Source organism: Lithobates pipiens, unplaced genomic scaffold, assembly GCF_037356315.1.
Source record: "Lithobates pipiens isolate NorthernLeopardFrog02 unplaced genomic scaffold, aLitPip1_a1.2 Scaffold_23, whole genome shotgun sequence".
In the NCBI taxonomy this organism is placed as follows: Eukaryota; Metazoa; Chordata; class Amphibia; order Anura; family Ranidae; genus Lithobates; species Lithobates pipiens.
Genome location: NW_027507785.1, coordinates 108,365,806 through 108,389,598, shown reverse-complemented (window position 1 = coordinate 108,389,598; position 23,793 = coordinate 108,365,806). Strand labels below are relative to the sequence as shown.

General features: G+C 44.6%; 1 protein-coding gene across 1 annotated transcript in view; it reads right to left on the bottom strand.

Annotated features, from left to right (window-relative positions):
- Window positions 1-23,793, bottom strand: part of CFAP92 (cilia and flagella associated protein 92 (putative)) — a 193,991-nt gene that overhangs the window by 136,095 nt on the left and 34,103 nt on the right. The gene's annotated exons all lie outside the window — the stretch shown is intronic.

Here is a 23,793-nt window from a genome sequence, read left to right as displayed (position 1 = left end):
CATGGAGAAACTCTTGGGTGAAAGCTCCTACACTCACACCAAATTAAGTAAGAAAAGTGTACTTCCAGGTCTTGAGCATTGTAAGAATCACAGAATCAGAGCTGCCCCATACCCTTAGAAACTGGGCTTTAATGGCAAAGCCGTTAAAGCCAGCAAGGAAGGATGGAAAAGCCCTTGGGACAGTGGATTTGGAAAATCTGCTTGAAGTCTTATCATGTTGATGTAATACATTAACCTGAGCCAAACAGGAGCAGTGAGGATTACTGGAATGTCCTCCAATGTGATCCCATGGAGCAGGAGGGGGAAAAAATTGGGTGAGGAAAGGCATAAGTTAGAGTGGAGCCACTAAAGCGACTGCTTCCAACAGTTTATTGTTGAACCTAGAGGCCAGGAGGTCCACATCTGGCGTCACCTACCGGTGATACAGGTCCTAGGTCCTGCCTGCCAATCGTCTCCATCTGCAATGTACACAGATGACAAGGCTGGAGTGTGCAGTTCTGCTCCATCTCTCTTGCTGTAGAAAGACTCTTGGTTCCTCCCTAATGTATGCCATTGCCAGACTGAATCTTGATTTAATAACGCTCTAACAGGTTGGTCCAACACTGGAGGGACATACAAAACACCTGAAGCTCAAAAATGTTTATCGGGAGTTAAGATCCCCCCAACAACCAAGTTCCCTTTGCCAATAAGATGCCCAGGACTCCCACTCACCCCAATAGGCTACGGTTTGTCATTTGAATTTTCCTAAGGATAGAAAAAAGGACTTCCCTGACTCCAGAGCATAATTAACCTAAGGCACCAAGATAGGAATAGAAGGGTCCTTGGTCTTAATCGGGCTGTCCCAAAAGGGATCGATTTCCCCCGCAATTACAAAACATTGTGTTGCTGAAATGCTGAGTGCAATTGGTTACCAAAGGAGGCTACCATCAGCCTCAAGACTCATACAAAACTGGAAACTTGGACAATTTCTGGATTGAAGAGTTTGAAACTGAGACTTGAGAGTCTGAAGCTTTTCTTAAAAGAAACACTGTGGACCGTGATGGGTTAAAGACCAGACCCAGATATTCCAAGTTAACACTTTGTTCCAACAACAGTTTTTTTAGGGTTCAGGATCTACCCAAACTTTTGTAATGTCTGGATAGTCAAGAATGTGTTGCCTGACAGAGCGTTCACTGATTCTTCACTCAATAGGAGGTTGTCCAAGTATCTCTCAATGGGGATGCCTTGCCATCACCTCCCGCACCCAAGCATCTGGAATCCAAGGTGCCTAAGCATTTTCAAAAGTTCACAAATGCCCCCCCACTCTTTAAAGTGAGGATGCCCCTTAGTCCTGGAGAAAGGTTCTCTGCTCTGCCCCTCTAGCGCTCACTGGAGCACCAGGTGGTGGAGGGGGAAGGAGCAGCTGGCTAAGTCCCCCAGGGGCTCGCTGAGAGGCTGAGCCAGTTGCCGGTCCACAGTTGGGATTGATCCAGAGTCTGGACCAGCTGAGTGACACCACACAACAGCAGACTTTATCCCACTATCAGCATAAAACAAGTCACGAGTGCTGAACGAATGCAAAAAGTTTTGGCCCTACTAATAATATGCATATGCTCCTTTGTAACTTACATTATTGGGAAACCACTGATTTGTGTAATTTAATTGATTTTCTAAATCAATGTACCCGTAACCCCTTTTTTTTTGGCCTCCCTCCCTAAAAAAAATTTTGCATTTACTCATGTAAAAGTGGCAAAAAGAAGTGATTCAGACTCGTTAAAATGGGTTGATTTTGAAATCACTCTTCGCAATTTTTCCCCTTGCAGTAAGAAAGCAGCAAATCTGGAGTCCCGGATACTCTCAGAAATGTTGTGTCCAGTCTCTTTAGTACACCATGATTATTGACAACACAGTGTGCACAAAACACACTGGAAGAAGAAACCCCCACTGTATTATTTGAAACTTTCTTAAAAAAAGAAAAGAAACACCACACTTTTATTAAGCACAGTTGTGTGCTTCACAAATGTGCTTAGTGCTTCACTTTTTCAGAACTCTGAAACAAGTGAGGCTCTGCAAAATTATTATTATTCTACAGAATTTAAATAGAGCCGACAGTTTACGCAGCGCTTTACAACATTAGGGCAGACAGTACAACTACAATACAATTCAATACAAGGGGGAACCAAAGAACCCTGCTCGTTAGAGCTTACAATCTAGGTGGGAGGGTCAAGTTATACAAAAGGGTAATAGCTGTGGGGGATGAGCTAATGGGGAAAATAGTGCAGTTGTTAGATGGAGGCAGGATAGGCTTCTCTGAAGAGGAACGTTTTCAGGTATCGCCTAAAAGTGGATACATTTGGAGACAGTCTGACAGGTTGGGGTAGCGAATTCCAGAGGATGGGTGAGGCTCGAGAGAAGTCCTGGAGGCAGATATGGGAGGAGGTGATGAGGGAGCTAGAGAGCAGGAGGTCTTGGGAGGAACGAAGAGGACAATTAGGTTGGTATTTTGAGACTAGGCTAGTGATGTAGCTGGGGGCAGAGTTGTGGATGGCTTTGTAACTTATTGTTATCATTTTGAATTTAATTAGTTGGGCAAGTGGCAGCCAGTGGAGGGATTGGCAGAGAGGGGTAGCAGACACTGTGCGGTTTGTAAGGTGGATGGGTCTGGCAGCAGTATTCATGATGGACTGAAGGGGGAGGGATAGTCTATTTAAAGATAAGCCAATGGAGGAGGGAGTTGCAGTAGTCAAGGTGAGAGAGAACCAGGGAGTGAATCATGAACTTTTTGGTTTCATTAGTTAGAAAGGGACATAGTTTAGAGATGTTGCGGAGGTTGAGGCAGCAAGCTTTGGAAAGTGATTGGATGTGGGGCCGAAATGAGAGTTCAGAGTCCAGGATAACACCTAGCACGCTGACATGTGGGGATGGGTGGATGGTTGTGCCATTGCTCTTGACAGATAAGTCAGGGGAAGAGGCACGTGGGGGAGGAAATATTATAAGCTAGGTTTTGGACAAGTTGAGTTTGAGGAAGTGGTGTAACATCCATAAGATATGTGTTAGTAAGTTAGTGATGCATGAGGAGACTGATAGATTTGTGTTTCGTCAGCGTAGAAATTATATTAAAAGCCATCAGCTGACCCAGGGAAGAGGTGTAGACTGAAAATAAAAGAGGTCCAAGAACAGAACCTTGGGGGACCCCAACAGAGAAGGAGTGGAGGAAGTAGAATTGTAAGTGACACTGAAGGTGCTTTGGGATAGGTAGGATGAGAGCCACTGAAGAGCACAGTCACGGAGACCAAGGGAGTTCTGTTTTTTGAGGAGGAGGGGTGGTCAACCATGTCAAAGGCAGCCGAAAGGTCCAGAAGTAGGAGTACAGATTAGTGTCCGTTGGTTTTTGCAGTTAGTAGCTCATTTGTGAGTTTTAAAAGAGCAGTTTCTGTGGAGTGTTGAGGGGGCGAAATCCAAATTGAAGGGGATCAAGGAGGTTATTCTTAATGAAGTGGTCACTCGGTTGTAAACCAGGCGTTGAAGGAGTTTAGAGGAAAAGGGGAGCAAGGAGATAGGGCGTGGGTTGTTAAGATTGGTAGGGTCCAAGGATGGCTTTTTAAGCATGGAGGTGACCAGTGCATGTTTTAGAGCATTGGGGAAAATGCCAGAGGTGAGGGAGAGTTTGAAGATGTGGGTTATGCCGTGTATATACGCCCGGACTTTGACAGCAATTCGACCATGTGTGGGCTTCATCGGACCTTTGCTGTCGAAAAATCAGATGGACTTTAGATTTAGAACAGGTTTCAAATCTTTCCAATGGACTCACATCCGGTCGAAAAATCCGTTCGTCAGTATGCAAGTCCAACGGACGAAAACCGACGCTAGGGCAGCTATTGCCTACTGGCTATGAACTTCCTTATTCTAGTCCAGTTGTACACCATCACAGTCTAATCTGTCGGACTTTGGTGTGATTGTGTGTAGACAAGTCCGATTCGACGGAAGTCCGTCAAAACTCCATCAAAAAGTCAGACAGAAATCAGTCCATTGAAAAGTCCCGTCAGGTGTACACAGCATTAGAGAGTGTAGGATAGAGTCAGAGGGCTACCATAGTAGTTAAAAGGGAATAGGGTCCAGGGGTTTAGGTGGGCTTTAGAAAGGAGTTTAGCAACTTTGTAGGAGCAGATTTGAAGGGGAGTGTCAATTGTACCTGTTGACATGGGGTCTTAACTAAGGGGGAGATACCTGTAGAGTGGAGATTTCCTCAAAAATTGTATCAATCTTGTTTTTGAAGTGATTAAAAATCTCCTGGGCAGTGAGTGAGTCAGTGGGTGGGGGCAGTGGAGGACCAAGTAGAGCGTTGAAGGTAGAGAAGAGTTTACGGGGACTGGATGAGAAGGTTTTAAGAGTTGTAAAATAGGTCTGCTTGGCAATGTGGAGGAAAGAATAGTATTTTTGGAGGGTAGATCTGTATTGGTTGAAGTCTTTGAGAGACTTAGACTTGTGCCACAGACGCTCAAGAGCACGACTACGTTTTTTTGAGAATTTTAGTGTCATCTGTTTGCCAGGGTTGTAGGAGTCGAGGCCTGATTATGCGTGTAGTGAGGGGAGCAAGCTTGTTCAGGTTGGAGGACAGGGATTTATTGTAGTTGGAAGTGGCTTGGTTGGGGCAGGACAGGGGAGAGATTTTGTCATAGAGGTGGTCAGTAGCAGAATAGAGGAGAGAAGAGTTGAAGTTGCGAAAGTTTCTACGAGTGATGGTTAGGCAATTGGAGGGAAAGGTGGTGGGAGAGAGAGAGTGAGAGAGAGACTAAGGTGATGGTCGGAGAGAGGAAAAGGATTGTTTGAGAAGTTGCATGGAGTGCAAAATAAATGTAAAGAATGGTCACATGACCTGTCAAAGTCATGTAACCAACCTCTTATCCAATAAAGAGGTTCTCTCTGCTCCGCTAAGCAAAGTGAACTTTGTGGTATTTCACTACATTCACACTGCAGCCTGCATTTTTTTTTTAAAGTAAATCATAAAATATGCGGTGTGGACTAACATTATAGTGTCCATTGAAAAGTGGATAGTGCAAAGTTATATCTCTCTATGCCTTTGGAAATGTTAGATTCTATCCAATATGGAAATTTGTGGTCCATGGTGACTGGACAGCATTGCATAGTTGCTGATGTATGTTACATACTCATGCTGCAAACCTCCCAGGACAGCAGATATTACAAAACGTAGAAAATTGTTCAATATACATTCTAAACAATCTAAGTATTCAAGCATGATCATAAGAGAATGATTGCTGAAGCATTTATTCTAAGAGGTTAAAACAAACGAGACAAGCTACCAAAATAGTTTTCCTCTGTACATCCCTCATCATGCAGATCCCCTAATCTAAAATACAAATTAATTTTGGGTTATTACTCAACATTTTCCCATCTAAAAGAGAAACATGATTGATGGTTCTGTTTGAAAATTCGGGTCTACTTGAAATGCTTCTCACTGGCTCCCAATATCATCGGCGATGCGTAAAGGAATACTGTGACATGATTGATTACTGAGCATCTGAAAATGTGAAGACAAGTAACATTTAGGAGAAATCCACAGTGTTACATTTAAATAACAGCACGGCCCTGTGATAACTGTACTGAGAAGAGTAATTGGATCAGTTTTATGTACTGCTCTAGTTCTCCTCGGGACTGGATTCTCTCCAAATCAGAGAGACCTTGTAAAGGATATAAAGTATATAGAAAATTATTATATTATCCAAAGATAAAAACTTGAATTATCAATAAAATCTACACTTAATATACTAAGCAAATGTCAACAGTTCAGTCTCCAGGTATGGTCAGACAGTCAATTCATTCTATTAGTCTTGGCTACATACAAGATATACCTGAACTGCATATGTATAAAGAGTTAGGACTATGTTGACCCTGCTACCAGCGTGGGATAGAACAGGAGCTTGCAACTAACTGGTATTGGAAAACTGACACAGGTGAGAAAACATCAGACCAGTAACCAGCAGAATGATTATCTAAAGATGAACACCAGAAAAATAGAAATGCTCTCTTGCAGTGGGACTGCCACTGGGCTGCAAAAGTTAGAGAGCAGTTTAACTTGCCTAATCCTCTGCTTCCTCCAAGCTGCAAGACTAGTTCCCACAGCCTCTTCTCTCCTATACACCAGCGGTCGCAGGTCCTCTGACATTATCAATTTCAAATAAGAGCACACAGCCCTGTACAGAACATGAGGATGCCAAGGAGTTTCCCTTAGTGGAGATAGCGGCGGCAGCACCCGACAGTCGATCCGAAAATCAGCTGGGGTGCAGACATCGCGGGCTCCCTGGACAGGTAATTGTCTATATAATAAAAGTCAGCAGCTACAGTATTTGTAGCTGCTTACTTTAAATTTTTTTTTTCAGCCGGTGGAACTCCTCTTTAAGGACACAAGTCCTAGAAAAAAGTTATCCGAATAACCTGGCTGATGAAGCAGGATGCCAGTTGGCCTTTACAAGTGCTTATAGGGAGAAAAAGAGAATCAGTTTAGCGAACAGGAGCCATGGCTGCCAGGTAAACTCTGACAGGCCTTATAACATCTAATGCCGTGTACACACAACCAGACTTTCCAGCAGACTAGGTCCGACGGTCTTCCCAACAGACTTTTGGCAGACTTCCAACGGAAGTTTCCGAACAAACGGACTTGGCCACACAATCACACCAAAGTCAGACAGATTCGAACGTGATGACATCTGACCGGATTAGAATAAGGAAGTTCATAGCCAGTAGCTGCCCTAGCGTTGGTTTTCCTCCGTCGGACTAGCATACAGACGAATGGATTTTTCATCCAGACTCAAGTCCATCAGAAAGATTTGAAACATGTTCTAAATCTAAAGTCAGTCTGATTTTTCGACAGCAAAGGTCCGATGAAGCCCACATACGATCGAATTGTCCAATGGATTTGTTCCGTCGGACCATTGCTGTCGACAAGTCCGGCCGTGTGTACACAGCATAAGCTGTGTTGAGATGTATGTTTTGGAGCAGGGAAGGACAAAAGTAGAATGTCCTCACTCAAGTGAAATGGAGAGACCATCTTGGATACAAAAGAAGTTCTTTGGGCTCAAGGCCACTATGTCCCTGTGCAATACAAAAAAGGTTCCTTAGAAGAAAGGGTTGCTAGCTCAGAAACAAGCCAAACAGATGTAATGGCCACCAGAAAAGGCAACCTTACAGGTGAGGTCTCCCAGAGGTATATTTCTATTCAGTGCAAAGAGGAGTCTCTGGAGTACAGAGAGCACCAGGTTCAGAACCCAAGGTGATACAGGAGATTGAATAGGGGGATTTACATGAACAACTACCTGAGGAAAGGTCTTGATAAGGACTTGAAAGAAAGAGTTTTTTCAAAAAGTACAGACAAAGCATAAACCTGTCGCTTAACCACGTAAGGACTGGGCCTCTTTTTTTAGATGTGTTGTTTACAAGTTAAAAACAGTTTTTTTTTTTTTTTGCTGGAAAATTACTTAGAACCCCAAACATTATAAAAAAACAAATTCTCACTCCTCACTACCTATCACAGTTTCGAAGGCCATAAAATGCCAAAATAGCACAAAACCCCCCCAAATGACCCCATTTTGGAAAGTAGACACCCCAAGCTATTTACTGAGAGGCATGTTGAGTCCATGAAATATTTTATATTTTGCCACAAGTTGCGGGAATATTACAAACTTTTTTTTTTTTGCAAAGTTGTCACTAAATGATATATTGCTCACACATGCTATGGGCATATGTGAAATGACACCCCAAAATAAATTCTGCTGCTTCTCCCGAGTACGGGGATACCACATGTGGGGGACTTTTTGGGAGCCTAGCCTACGGGACCCCGAAAACCAAGCACCGCCTTCAGGATTTAAATATAAAACGCTACCAAAAAAAGTTAGCGATCGCAGGGATCAGGCCTGACTCTGCGAATGCTGCAGTTATGTGTTTAGTGTTTTGTAAGTGTATCTGGGCTGATCCCACTAACAATGCATTTTTTTGGAACCCTAAACTGTTGGGGACACTAGTATAGATCTGATCAGATCAGATATTGATCTGTTCAGATACTATACCACTACGGGAGGTGTATGCTTTGTGCGTGGGTGTTAGCGGTACTGGCACTAACCTGGTGCTGCCTGGGGCGACGCAGACCCTGACCCTAAAACCTAATTGATATCATCCGCTGGGTGATCAGGGGGTTAAACCTTAATTGGGTAATAAATGGTGGGTGCCCTGATGCTATAAAAAGCAAACTAACTAACCAGAGTCTCCCGTAACACGTATACGGTGATCACTGGTGAAAGGGTTAACTAGGGACAATCAGGGGGTTAAAATCTTTATTAGGTAGTATATGGGGGTCCCGATCGGGGGGTGATTTGTGTGCCTATGTGTACCTACGTGTCAGTGTAGTGATTGGTGCACTTACTATGTCCTCTCCTCGCAGTCCGGTCAAAAAGACCGCTCTCGAGGAGAGTGATATCACTTCCTCCCTGCCTGTGTTTACACTACACAGGCAGGGGAAGCTTCTCATTTGCCAGAAGCGATCGAGAGGGGATGGCCAGAAACCAACGGCCATCCCCTCATCCCGGATCGCTCCTGAAGCGAAACGGACCGCCACAGCCAGCGGGAGGGGGTCCGATCGGACCCCCCCACCCGCTGGGAGGCCCGTACATTCCATTCTGCCGACGTATATCTACATGCGGCGGTCCTTAAGTGGTTAAATACACTTTTTTTAATAAAAAAATAACACAACAGTAAAGTTAGCCCAATTTTTTTTTCTTTTTTATATTGTGAAAGATAATGTTACGCTGAGTAAATTGATACCCAACATGTCACATTTCAAAATTGCACCCGCATGTGGAATGGCAACAAACTTTTACCCTTAAAAATCTACATAGGCGACATTTAAAAAAATTCTACAGGTTGCAAGTTACAGAGGAGGTCTAGAGCTAGAATTATTGCTCTCACTCTACCGATCGCAGTGATACCTCACATGTGTGGTTTGAACACTGTTTTCATATGCGGGCGCTACACACGTATGCGTTCGCTTCTGCACGCGATCGCGGCAGGACAGGGCACGCTTGAAAAAAAAAATCTTATTTATTTTACCTTTTATTTTGACACTTTTTTTTTTTTTTAAACCTGAGTTTTGATCTCCACCAGAGAAGAATGGAAGAATTAAACAAGGGATTTTCTTCACAATTCATAAGCTTTACCTTAGAGAGGAGAAAGCTATGTATGAACCCTATGTAATTTTTTTAATGTTCGTGAGAATTTAAAGAAAAGTTTATTCTTATTATATGTTATCTCTCCTGATTTTTCCCTACCCCCAATCAAATGCTAACATCATTTTTAAATAAATCTTTCAATTTTCATTACGCTGTCATGTCGAGGTCATCGCTGGATCTCTATGCTTCTTTATGCAATGCAGGCAGATCATGGCTGGTGGGAAGGGCTGACAGGATGCTTTACATAGCTTTCTGAAAAGATCACAGCACCCTGCCCTGCCACCCAACCCTGATGCAAGAAATGGTCTGATTTCTATGTGGCGTTATGCAAATATGTAAATGACTTCATGGGTGTGGTCAGTTTGGAGGAGTGAGTATTTCTAAGCAGACTGCCTGAGTTAACACCCACATGCAATGCTGAGCCTCCGTGATTAAACTGAAAATCCATACCAATGAATGTAATCCTGGCACACTGCTACTGCAGGCTCCTTGCTTTGTTTCACATAAAAAAATGTAATAAAAAAAAAACTGATGTGAAAAAAATTTCAGTACTTAAAAGGATCTTGCAGTCAGTGAGAAATAAAAGCTATACAGCACAGGCTTAACCACTTGCCGACCGCCGCACGACGATATACGTCGGCAGAATGGCACGGGCAGGCATATGGGCGTATATATAAGTCCCTGCCTGCCCGCGGGTGGGGGGCCCGATTGGGCCCCCCCCAGTGCCTGCGGCGGTCGGCATTCCTTCGAGAGCGATCCGGGATGAGGGGGCGGCCATTCATTCATGGCCACCCCCTCGCGATCGCTCCCGACGAATAGGAATCCCCCGTGACATCACTTCCTCTCCTGTAATGTAAACACAGGAGAGGAAGTGATGTATTCTCTCCTCCGTGTCGGTATTTTTCGTTCCGACACGGAGGAGAGCGGATCGGTGAGTTGCACCAACACGATACTACACAGTAGAACATGCCAGGCACACTCACACCCCCCCTTTACCCCCCGATCACCCCCCCAATTACCCCTGCCCCCCAGTCACAGTGACACCAATGTCATTTTTTTTTTTTTTTTTTTTTGCATTGGTGTCATTTGTGACTGTAATAACTGTTAGGGCAGTTAGAGTTAGCCCCCTTTAGTTCTAATGTACCCCCCTAACCCCCCCAATAAAGGTTTAACCCCGTGATCACCCCCCGTCGCCAGTGTCACTAAGGCTGGGTTCACATTGCAGCGGTTTATGAGAACGAATGTGATTCGCACCGCACTGCAGTGCAAATCACATCCGATCTCTGTGCGATTCGAGTTCAGCCATTCGCCGCACCCGCCACACCCGCCGCAAATTCGCACGGGACCCTTTTTTTGGCCCGCAGCAGAATCGGTGTTCACACCATGCGATCCGAGTTTGCAGATCGCACTGCGATATGCGAACTGATCTGGGGGTGTCAGTAACATTTCACTGACACTCCCAGCAGTTCGCATAGGGCAGTGTGAACTGCCGCCGGGAGGCATGCGATGCGGGAACCCGCCGCGGATTCGCGGCGTTTCCGCATCGCTCCAGTGTGAACCCAGCCTAATAAGCGATCATTTTTCTGATCGCTGTATTAGTGTCACAGGTGACGCTAGTTAGGCAGGTAGGTATTTAGGTTCGCCGCAGCTTTTTATAGCGCCAGGGACCCCCATATACTACCGCATAAAGCCCCCTGATTGCCCCCTAGTTAACCCTTTCACCAGTGATCACCATATAACTGTTACAGGTGACGCTGGTTGGTTAGTTATTTTTTTTTATAGTTTCAGGGCACCCGCCATTTATTACCTAATAAAGGTTTAACCCCCTGATCACCCGGCGGGTGTCATTTGTGACTAATAACTGTTAGGGCAGTTAGGGTTAGCCCCCTTTAGTTCTAAGGTACCCCCCTAACCCCCCCAATAAAGGTTTAACCCCGTGATCACCCCCCGTCGCCAGTGTCACTAAGGCTGGGTTCACATTGCAGCGGTTTATGAGAACGGATGTGATTCGCACCGCACTGCAGTGCAAATCACATCCGATCTCTGTGCGATTCGAGTTCAGCCATTCGCCGCACCCGCCACACCCGCCGCAAATTCGCACGGGACCCTTTTTTTGGCCCGCAGCAGAATCGGATCGCATGGGTGTTCACACCATGCGATCCGAGTTTGCAGATCGCACTGCGATATGCGAACTGATCTGGGGGTGTCAGTAACATTTCACTGACACTCCCAGCAGTTCGCATAGGGCAGTGTGAACTGCCGCCGGGAGGCATGCGATGCGGGAACCCGCCGCGCATTCGTGGCGTTCCCGCATCGCTCCAGTGTGAACCCAGCCTAATAAGCGATCGTTTTTCTGATCGCTGTATTAGTGTCACAGGTGACGCTAGTTAGGCAGGTAGGTATTTAGGTTCGCCGCAGCTTTTTATAGCGCCAGGGACCCCCATATACTACCGCATAAAGCCCCCTGATTGCCCCCTAGTTAACCCTTTCACCAGTGATCACCATATAACTGTTACAGGTGACGCTGGTTGGTTAGTTATTTTTTTATAGTTTCAGGGCACCCGCCATTTATTACCTAGTCTCACTAGTGTACCCCTAAATTTAGGGGTGTCTACTTTCCAAAATGGGGTCATTTGGGGGGGGTTTGTGCCATCTTGGCATTTTATGGCCTTCAAAACTGTAACGCCCTTAGAAAGCCTGAAGGCGGTGCTTGGTTTTCGGGGCCCCGTACGCGGCTAGGCTCCCAAAAAGTCCCACATATGTGGTATCCCCGTACTCAGGAGAAGCAGCAGAATTTATTTTGGGGTGTCATTTCACATATGCCCATGGCATGCATGAGCAATATATCATTTAGTGACAACTTTGTGAAAAAAAAAAAAAAAAAAAAAAGTTTGTAATTTTCCCGCAACTTGTGGCAAAATATAAAATATTCCATGAACTCAACATGCCTCTCAGCAAATAGCTTGGGGTGTCTACTTTCTAAAATGGGGTCATTTGTGGGGGTTTTGTGCCATCTTGGCATTTTATGGCCTTCAAAACTGTAATAGGTAGTGAGAAGTGAACTCAAAAATTTACGCCCTTAGAAAGCCTGAAGGCGGTGCTTGGTTTTCGGGGCCCCGTACGCGGCTAGGCTCCCAAAAAGTCCCACATATGTGGTATCCCCGTACTCAGGAGAAGCAGCAGAATTTATTTTGGGGTGTCATTTCACATACGCCCATAGCATGTGTGAGCAATATATCATTTAGTGACAACTTTGTGTAAAAAAAAATATATATAGCACCTCAAGAAATGAGATAGGCAGTCGTAAACTAAAAGCTGCGTAAATTCCAGAAAACGTACCTTAGTTTGTAGATGTGACAACTTTTGCGCAAACCAATAAATATACAATTATTGACTTTTTTTTTACCAAAGACATGTGGCTGAATACATTTTGGCCTAAATGTATGACTAAAATTGAGTTTATTGGATTTTTCTAATAACAAAAAGTAGAAAATATCATTTTTTTTCAAAATTTGCGGTCTTTTTACGTTTATATCGCAAAAAATAAAAATCGCAGAGGCAATCAAATACCATCAAAAGAAAGCTCTATTTGTGGGAAGAAAAGGACGCAAATTTTGTTTGGGTACAACATTGCATGACCGCGCAATTACCAGTTAAAGCAGCGCAGTGCCAAAGTGTAAAAAGACCTCTGGTCATTTACCAGCAAAATGGTCCGGTCTGAAAGTGGTTAAAGAAGTACGCTTCTACCTCTACTGTAAGGTGCTGGGGCCGGCATGCATCATCTGGGGCAAGCAGCAACAACTAGGAAGAGGCAGCCGGGCTTCTGATAACATCAATGGGAAGATGGCATTGTGGGACCTGGGCTGTGGCACCTTAAAGCGGAGGTCCACCCTAATTAACAGTACTAGGTCTATGTGATCCCCCTTCCCTAATCGCTAGGTAACCCCCTTACCTTTCTGCTGTCTTCTTCTGTTTTCTTCTTATTTCAAATGTTCTGCCTCTGGAGATTCCGGAAAGGGGCGGAGCCGCTGCAGAAATGGGCGGGGCTTCATCGGCAGGTCACTTCTTCCTGTCTGCCGCAGGGGCTCCTGGGATCGTTTTTTTTTTCCCAGGAGTTTGTGCGGCGCCCGGGCTGAGTTGTTGTGTTCGCTCGAGCGGATTGATCTGCGTATGCGCGAGATCGCAGCTCATAGGGGCGGTGCATGATGGGAGTTTAGAGGACTGTGCCCCGGAAGACAATGCCTGTGGGCTTCACATGCCGACAGGCAAAATGGAAAACGCCTGGAGACATTTTCCTAGGCAGTTTTGAAGAAAGAAAAAGACTTGGAAGAGAATCGGACAGCACATAAAAGTATGTGAAATATTTAGAAAACGTAATTTAAAACATTATTGCGGGAAAAAAAAAAAAAAACGGCGGTGGAACCCCGCTTTAAGGCCTGGTTCACACCTATGCATTTTTTAGTGCATTTTCAGTTTTGCAGAAACACACTACAGTCCATTTAACATGATTTCCTATGGATGAAGTTCACATCTATGCATTCTTTGGAAAGGGCCAGGGATTTTTTTTTCTGGTTTTTGGTTTCATAGACTTTAATGGATCAAAAATGTGTATTGAAAAACAAAAAATGCACCTGGAATATGCAAACTGCAACCTGCATAGGTGTGAACCAGGCCTAACAGCGGATCACAGCAGGGCAACACTGGATTTGCTGGCAGGCGAGTATGTGAACTGGGAACAACCCTGCATAACAGATAAGAGGGGGAAAAAAAGCAATCCTCTTTAACCACTTGCCGACCGCCGCATACAGATAGTATGGCTGAATTCGCGCCGCACCCGCCGCAAATTCGCACGGGACCCTTTTTTTGGTCCGCAACAGAATCGGATCGCATGGGTGTTCACACCATGCGATCCGAGTTTGCAGATCGCACTGCGATATGCGAACTGATCTGGGGGTGTCATTAACATTTCACTGACACTCCCAGCAGTTCGCATAGGGCAGTGTGAACTGCCGCCGGGAGGCATGCGATGCGGGAACCCGCCGCGCATTCGTGGCGTTCCCGCATCGCTCCAGTGTGAACCCAGCCTAATAAGCGATCGTTTTTCTGATCGCTGTATTAGTGTCACAGGTGACGCTAGTTAGGCAGGTAGGTATTTAGGTTCGCCGCAGCTTTTTATAGCGCCAGGGACCCCCATATACTACCGCATAAAGCCCCCTGATTGCCCCCTAGTTAACCCTTTCACCAGTGATCACCATATAACTGTTACAGGTGACGCTGGTTGGTTAGTTATTTTTTTATAGTTTCAGGGCACCCGCCATTTATTACCTAGTCTCACTAGTGTACCCCTAAATTTAGGGGTGTCTACTTTCCAAAATGGGGTCATTTGGGGGGGGTTTGTGCCATCTTGGCATTTTATGGCCTTCAAAACTGTAACGCCCTTAGAAAGCCTGAAGGCAGTGCTTGGTTTTCGGGGCCCCGTACGCGGCTAGGCTCCCAAAAAGTCCCACATATGTGGTATCCTCATACTCGGGAGAAGCAGCAGAATTTATTTTGGGGTGTCATTTCACATATGCCCATGGCATGCGTGAGCAATATATCATTTAGTGACAACTTTGTGAAAAAAAAAAAAAAGTTTGTAATTTTCCCGCAACTTGTGGCAAAATATAAAATATTCCATGGACTCAACATGCCTCTCAGCAAATAGCTTGGGGTGTCTACTTTCTAAAATGGGGTCATTTGTGGGGGTTTTGTGCCATCTTGGCATTTTATGGCCTTCAAAACTGTAATAGGTAGTGAGGAGTGAAGTCAAATATTTACGCCCTTAGAAAACCTGAAGGCGGTTCTTGGCTTTCGGGGCCCCGTACGCGGCTAGGCTCCCAAAAAATCCCACACATGTGGTATCCCCGTACTCAGGAGAAGCAGCAGAATTTATTTTGGGGTGTCATTTCACATATGCCCATGGCATGTGTGAGCAATATATCATTTAGTGACAACTTTGTGAAAAAAAAATAAAACATTTTTTTTTTTTTGTCATTATTCAATCGCTTGAGGCAAAAAAATAAAATATTCAATGGGCTCAACATGCCACTTATCAATTTCCTTAGGGGGTCTACTTTCCAAAATGGGGTCATTTGGGGGGGTTTTGTACTGCCCTGCTATTTTAGCACCTCAAGAAATGAGATAGGCAGTCGTAAACTAAAAGCTGCGTAAATTCCAGAAAACGTACCTTAGTTTGTAGATGTGACAACTTTTGCGCAAACCAATAAATATACAGTTATTGACTTTTTTTTTTACCAAAGACATGTGGCTGAATACATTTTGGCCTAAATGTATGACTAAAATTGAGTTTATTGGATTTTTCTAATAACAAAAAGTAGAAAATATAATTTTTTTTCAAAATTTGCGGTCTTTTTACGTTTATATCGCAAAAAATAAAAATCGCAGAGGCAATCAAATACCATCAAAAGAAAGCTCTATTTGTGGGAAGAAAAGGACGCACATTTTGTTTGGGTACAACATTGCATGACCGCGCAATTACCAGTTAAAGCAGCACAGTGCCAAATTGTAAAAAGACCTCTGGTCATTGACCAGCAAAATGGTCCGGTCTGAAAGTGGTTAAAGTAAACCTTTGCCTCCCTGTTCAGCAATAGAAGCAAGGAGACGGATCCATCCCAGTCAGAGCTCAGACAGGGCTGAGGCCTCTTAGGCCTCACGTGACAATACTGGCCAAATATAAAGGTACTAGCACTCAGGGCTGGTGCAAGGATTTTTGACACCTTAGGCAAAACCTCATTTTGCCGACCCCATTGGCTCCACCCCTGACGCCACCCCCTTTTCACTGCCCATGTATACCCCACCTTTCTAATGAAGCGCCTATCAATGCAGCCTACCAGTGCCCATCAAATGCAGCCTCACCAGCACCCACCAAATGCAACTTCACCGGCGCCCATCAATGCAACCTACCAGCGCACATCAATGCAGCCTCACCATTGCCCATCAAATGCAGCCTCACCAGTGCCCATCAAATGCAGCCTCACCAACACCCATCAAATGCAGCCTACCCATGCCCATCAATGAATGTTTGCTTGCTTCCATTCATTCAGGAGTCGGGACACAGACACAGTCCTCCGCCAGGTGCTGCGCCTCTATGAACACCAGTGGCCGGGCGCCCTAGGCAGCTGCCTAGTTTGCCTAGTGGTAGCATTGGCCCTGCTAGCACTGACATCTAAATGGGAGTGATGCACATGTTCCTCTATGCCTGGAAGTGCTGATATTTCTATTATTTCCAGCAGTGGATGGACCAGACACTCATTAATCTGCCTGCTCTCCATTTGTAGATTTCATTTCATTCATGGAAACAATAGTAAAGCTCCATGAATGGAGGGAGGGGTGGGGGGCAGAAAGGCAGTCAAAGTCTTGTGATATTAACCCCCGCATCACCAGAAGACTAAAACTGCAGGGGTATGGGGGGGGACCTTGGATTCCAACTGGGACAGCTAGCATGCATATGTGAGTGCACTATTCCTGCCACTGCATATATGTGTTATGCTGTCACAAGAGATTAAAAGTAAACTTGTTACCTTTTGATATTCTGTGACCTTGATTTTTAAATGAACTAACATCTTTTCCATTTACTTAGGGTTTATATACATGAACTGTAGTAACATTCTGCGTACCTGTGTTTTAGTGAGCCCATTGTATATAGCCCTTTCCACATCGGTTGTAACTCACTGAATAACCTTGTGGTTTGTGTACTTTAAATGTCATGAAAACTTCAGTGTGCAGAGAGAATGATATAATACATTCAGAAGGTCAGCATATGCAAAGCTTGCTCTCAGCCAATGTGAAAGAAATGTGCTCATGTATATCTTCTGCTGCATTTAACGCTCCCTGCAATGCATTGCAAAAATATGCTGGCCTGGCAGAGATAAGGAATATGGTATTAAAAGGATGGTTTAATATTTTCTTATCTTACATGTGTTGGTCGTGACATTTTCTATATCTTTTTGCAATACAACCTGATTTTAACTAGAAATTCAAAGGAATGACTGTAAAACTGAGTCACAAAATAAATCAGCAAGAGTGTCATGGGTGTCTACATTTGTCTACAATAAGCCCGAGGATGCTTCACAGCCCAACATGTTTAAAGGGAATGATGGTGTTTTATTTAATCATTACATTTAAATGTTTAAAGCAACCCTGTCATCACAGGGTCACTTATAAAAAAAAGGCATCTATACCAGTGGTGGTTGGTTCTCAAAATATTTTTTTGGGGGGAGTGCAAAAAAAATGAAAAATGAAACTGTTACGCCCCTTTCACACTGGGGCGCTTTGCAGGAGTTACAGCGCTAAAAATAGCACCTGCAAAGCGCCCTGAAACAGCCGCTGCTGTCTCTCCAGTGTGAGAGCCCCGAAGCCTTTCACAATGGAGAGGTGTGCTTGCAGGACGTTAAAAAAAAAAAAAAAAAAAACTCCTACAAGCAGCATCACACCGCTCCTTCACCACTCCTGCCCATTGAAATCAATGGGGCACCGCAGCTATGCCACCGGAAAAAGCACTGCTGCAGCGGAGCTTTGCGGGCGGTTTTAACCCTTTTTTGGCCGCTAGCGGAGGTTAAAACTGCGCCACTAAAAAAATAGCTCCACTTTACAGATGACGCCACTCCCGCCCCAGTGTGAAAGGGGCCTTAGGAATGCAGGACTGTAAATAGCCATTTATCAGGTGATTATGTATCATTATTGCTAGATAAAACTGTGTCCATCAATTGACCGTCACAGTAGGCCAAATACATCCACATTTCAAGTAAAATATAAAAAAAAAAATAAAAACACTTAACATAAGGTGTTCTCAGAGCCCCTTAAAGGCCCCACCACACTATCAGTTTTTCCTTCAGATTTACCAAAACCATATAATATGAGGTCAAACCTTAGGCGTTTCCATTTGTATGCAATCAGGCAGGCCCTTACACTACATGGTTTTGGTAAACCCGAAGGAAATACTCAGCAGAAAAACTAATAGTGTGTATTTACATCAGGTGTCCCAATCAAAGCCTCCTTTACAGCAGGTGTCCCCATCAGCATTCCTCTATAGATCAGGTGTCCCCATCAGCATTCCTCTATAGATCAGGTGTTCTCATCAGAGTTCCCCTTTACATCAGATGTTCCCTTTACATCAGATGTCCCCTTTAGCGTCTCCCTTTACATCAGATGCCCCCATCAGAGTCCCCCTTTACATCAGATGTCCCCTTTAGCATCTCCCTTTACATCAGATGTTCCCTTTAGCGTCTCCCTTTACATCAGGTGTCCCCATCAGAGTCCCCCTTTACATCAGGTGTCCCCATCAGCTTAATCCTTTACATCAGATGTCCCCATCAGAGTCCCCCTTTACATCAAATTTCACCATCAGAGTGCTTCTTCACAGCAGATGTCCCTATCAGAGTCCTTCTTTACATTAAATGTCCCTATCAGAGTCCTTCTTTACATTAAAGAGGGATTCCACAAAAAAAAAAATATATATATATTAAAAGCCAGCAGCTATAAATACTACAGCTGCTGACTTTTAATAAATGGACACTCACCTGTCCCGGGTTCCAGCGATGCCGGCAGCCGAGGCCGATCGATCGCTCGGCTCTCGGCTGCTGTAGTCACCATTCTAGGTGAGGGAATCAGGAAGTGAAGCGAATCGGCTACACTTCCCGGTTCCCTACTGCGCATGCGCGAGCCGCGCCGCGCAATAGGAAATCTCCGCGCTGTCACTGGGACCCGTGTGTGTCCCAGCAGACAGCGCGGCAGGGCAGGAAATGGCGTAGACTCCCACGGGAATCTATGCCCGGAAGTGGGTGAAAATACCTGTCTTTGACAGGTATCTCCACCCCCCCTCCCCCCTGAAAGGTGTCAATTTTGACACCGGAGGGGGGGAGGGATCCGATCAGCGGAGGTTCCACTTTAGGGTGGAATCCCGCTTTAAATGTCCCCATCAGAGTCCCCCTTTACATTAGATGTCCCCATCAGAGTTCCCCTTTACATTAGATGTCACCATAAGAGCCCCCCCTTACATTAGATTTCACCATAAGAGCCCCCCTATACATTAGATGTCACCATAAGAGCCCCCCTATACATTAGATGTCACCATCAGATTAGAGTCCTCCTTTACATTAGATGTCACCATCAGAGCCCCCTTATACATTACATGTCACATCGCCAGAGCCCTCCTTTACATTAGATGTCACCATCAGAGCCATCTTTTACATTAGATGTCACCATCAGATCAGAGCCCCCCTTTACATTAGATGTCACCATCAGAGCCCCCCTATACATTAGATGTCACGTCACCATCAGATCAGAGTCCTACTTTACACTGGATGTCACCAGAGCCCCCCTATACATTACATGTCACCATTAGATCAGAGTCCTCCTTTACATTAGATGTCCCCATCAGATCAAAGTCCTCCTTTACATTAGGATTTCCCCATCAGAGCCCCCCCTTTACATTAGATGCCACCATCAGATCAGAGCCCCCCTTTACATTAGATGTCACCATCAGATCAGAGCCCCCCTTTACATTAGATGTCACCATCTTCGGAGATGCGGGATGATTCCGAAAAAGCAGAACCCACCAATCACACACTACAGCAGGGAACAATGATGTAGGGAGTGTTCAGAGCGCAGAGCTCAGCACCCCGAGGACTATCTAATTCAATTCAACTTTTCAATTTTTTTTTTTTTAATGGAGGAGTAGATTTAGGGGAGGGGCAGCACCCCTGCGCCCCCTTTGAGCAGGCCACCACTGAGCTATACTTAAGCCTCATACACACTACCAGTTTTTTTTTTCATTCAACCCAGCGGGTTGAAAAAAAACAAAAAACTGACAGCTCAGGTCAGAGACGCTGTACTAACAATTCAATGTTAGTACATCAATCTATCCTGCTGTGCTATTGTGTTCTGACACGGGGATTGGCCGGAACACTGGTCAGCACTCTCAGCCATTGGCTGAGAGCGCTGCTCTGGAGACGGTCGGGAGATATTTTTCGGATGGATCGGCTGCCATAAACATGGGAAAATGTTTGACATTCAGCCAGTGTACTAGACTTTACTCTTGCAGTGGCCCATGTGTTGGGCCTCAATGCTCCCCTGCTGTTGCAGGTATTCCACACTCCTCTCACTAAACATAGTGGTTCCTCCTGCAGACCTGTATATCACTACAAGATGTACAAGCCAACAAGAAGAACCTGATTGTGGCAGAGAAGGCACATACCTGTTCGGGGGGGCGACTGGAATAAGACCTTATTACAACGGGAACAGAGGTGGATACATAAATTGGATGCCACCTCTTTCCCAGGCCTGAACGAATCGGTCTCTTTTGCTCCCTTCCTAAAGGGGTTTTCCTCAGGGAGGACACAGTAGAGACCGGGTGTACCTGCCCCTTTACCCTGTGAGCCCGTTCTCCTTTATGCTCCTTTTTTTCTCTTCTCTAACTCTTTAGTAAGTGTCTAGGAACATCCCCTGACCATGCCCCTCCCATAAATCGTTGATAGCCTTTAATTACTATGATTACAACCAAATAGGGTACCATGGTACAGTATTCACAACAGGACACCATATTCTTCTGTGATTGATTGTATAATTATGTTATCACTTCATTTTTGCTGTTTCTATATATTCACTTAGCTATATATTTACTTTGTCTGTCCTTGAATAAAGACGTGCGTTTGCACGTCGGGACATGCATGCTAGATGTGTATATGTAATAATCTGAAAAAGATTTTATTTTATTCTTTTCTTTGGTTAAACAAATGGCTTTTTTAGCTAATGGTGTGTTGGGATCGGTCGCCTGTCCCTTTCCTCCCCCCCCCCCCCCCCCTTGTTTTTTTTTGTTTTTTTTTTTTTTTCTTTTTTCTTCTCCCCTCCCGTCTTTTACCCACACACCCTCACCCCATCCTTGCTCTGGGGGTTAGGGGAGGTATTGGACAGTAGCGGCATATCCCCACATTGACCTGATCCGGGTCTATGCTTGTCCCCCACATTTACGGTCCCTCTGCATATTGCCTCCAATGCCCTCCCGTTTTTATGTGGAGGAGGTGGTGTGTGGGGGGTTGTTTGCCTTTTTTGCGCGACTCCCCGACAAGGGTAGGAGGGACCCCTGTCTGTGCACATGTAGGGCTCTCTCCATAGATGTCTCCTTATATGACTGGTGCGGGCTGGTCCCGCCCAGCCATTGGAGACACGTATTTCCTTGTCGGCGGCGTCCCTGAACACTTCCGGACGTGCCTCACGTTCGTCTGACCCTTCGTACGGACGGACGTGACGCAATCGCGTCGTGCAATTGCGTCGGAAGTGACGTCGTTTCGGGGTCGCTTTACGACCTTCCGGGACGCCGGGGCGGTCACACGCGGTCGACCTGTTTAGGCGGCCAAGCAATAATAGGCAGTACCAGCCAATGGGTGGGCGGCCATTGCCTGTGATGCAATCCCGGGGCACTATATAACACAGTACACTTGGCAGTAAACGTCAGCTCCTACACACAAACAAGGACTCTCTTATCTCTGAATTCCTGGTTGGTAAGTTTGACTATTTGCTAGCTTGGCTGACATGCCCCCATTTTACTTAAATAATTTCCTCAAACTAGCTTTTTTAACAGCTAGCTCGCCTTACCACTCTATTCATTTTTAGATGGGGGTGCCCCTATGGATTAGGAGTCATTGACTGTGTCTGGCACTCTTCCCGGGATAGTTTCCCAGCTACTGTCTCTCCTTTTCCACTTTGGGAATTTTTTGTCCAGCCTAGCTATCCAGGTAACTGTTATTACCCTTAGTATAAACATGGTTTACTACATCTGAATAGTTATTGTAATCTTTTTTTTTTTTTTTTTTTTGCCACTTTTCACTAGTCCCACATTAGTATTTCATGCAATTTTATTTTTACCCTTCACCAGCACCCCAATGCACTCTTTCCATTGTCACCCCGATTTCCTAATATGTTATCCTTTAAATTAAATTCTTTTCACTACACCAACACCCACACCTTTCACCTCACAGTTCACTTCCCCTGTACATAATCCACTCACTCATTCACTCTAGTCACCCAATATTGGGATGTCATTACACACACTATTTCTACTACATGTCATTTCACGCTTGTCTTCTTTTGATTAGAGTTACGTTTGTTTTTCTGTCCCTCCTTTTTAGTGTGTGTTTGGTTTTTGAGTTTTGTTTTTCCCCCCCCTCCCCCCCTTTTTTTTTTTTTTTTTTTTTTTTCTTTCTGATGTAGATGTGGATGCAGATATCTGGGGATATTCCCTTTATATGCACACAAATCATGTACATGATATCTTCATACCACACATGTGGGCCTATATATAAAATATATAAAAAATACAAATATATATGTCTAATTCCGATTATGTTGGGATTTCCATCACAGGCGTGGCTTACCATACAGGCAGGCTGCCTACGTTTGCACCTATTCCCTACAACCTTTGTGGGGCATAGGGTTTTTGTCGTGTGACCGCTCGTGAGCCGCGCCTCTGGGCTTCCGACCCTCACCCCACTGCTGGACTCTGTGGCGAGATGTATGGACCATGTACCTCCTTTAATTTGTGAGGGACGTCTAAGCATGAACCTGGGTAAACTCCACCATTAAGCACTATAATTTACATGAACCTCTCGGCAATACTATACTGGGTAACTACACTAACAAATTTAGAATATGTTTAATACTAATACTATTCGATAGATTTATTAAGTTTTATCTTGTCTCTCTATCAACAGACTATCTCTGAAGAAGACCCTAGTGGTTGAAACGCGTTAGACTATAAAAAAAATTTTTTTTTGCTGTTACTAATTTTATACAGTATATTTATAGTTAGGTCTGCTTAGTGTATGCCCATTGATGTTATTGTATTTTTTGTATATAAAAGCTTGGTTCTATCTATTTTTTGTTTTAAATACCTGGGTGAAGCTCATGTTTTTACCATACAATAAAATAATCTTTTTTTATATTATGCTACGCTTATTGTTTATTGCTGCCTAAAAACCCCGTTGGTGGGGGAATTTGTTTTATTTTTTCGAGAAGGCAGGTACTCAACCCACCTGGAAGGGTCAAATATCTGTAGTAGACAGATATTTGACCCTTAGTTTAAAAGTAATCCTGTGGTTATGGTCAATGCAGTCACCATATGAAAAAGACTGGTAAGCTGCAAAATAGTAGAGATTATTATTATTATTATACAGAATTTATATAGCGCCAGTTTACGCAGCGCTTTACAACTTGAGGGTAGATAGTACAAATACAATACACTTTAATACAGTAGGAATCAGAGGGCTCTGCTCAGTAGACCTTACAATCCAAGAGGGAAGGTCAAGAGATACAATAGGTAATCACTGTGGGGGATGTGCTGATGGAGAAAATACATGTACAGTTGTTGTTAGGTGGGGACCAGATAGGCTTCTCTGAAGAGATGAGTTTTCAGGGATCGTCTGAAAGTGGACAAAGTCTGACAGATTGGGTTAGAGGATTCCAGAGGATGAGAGAGGCTCTGGAGAAGTCCCGAAGGCGAGCATGGGAGGAGATGACGAGGAAG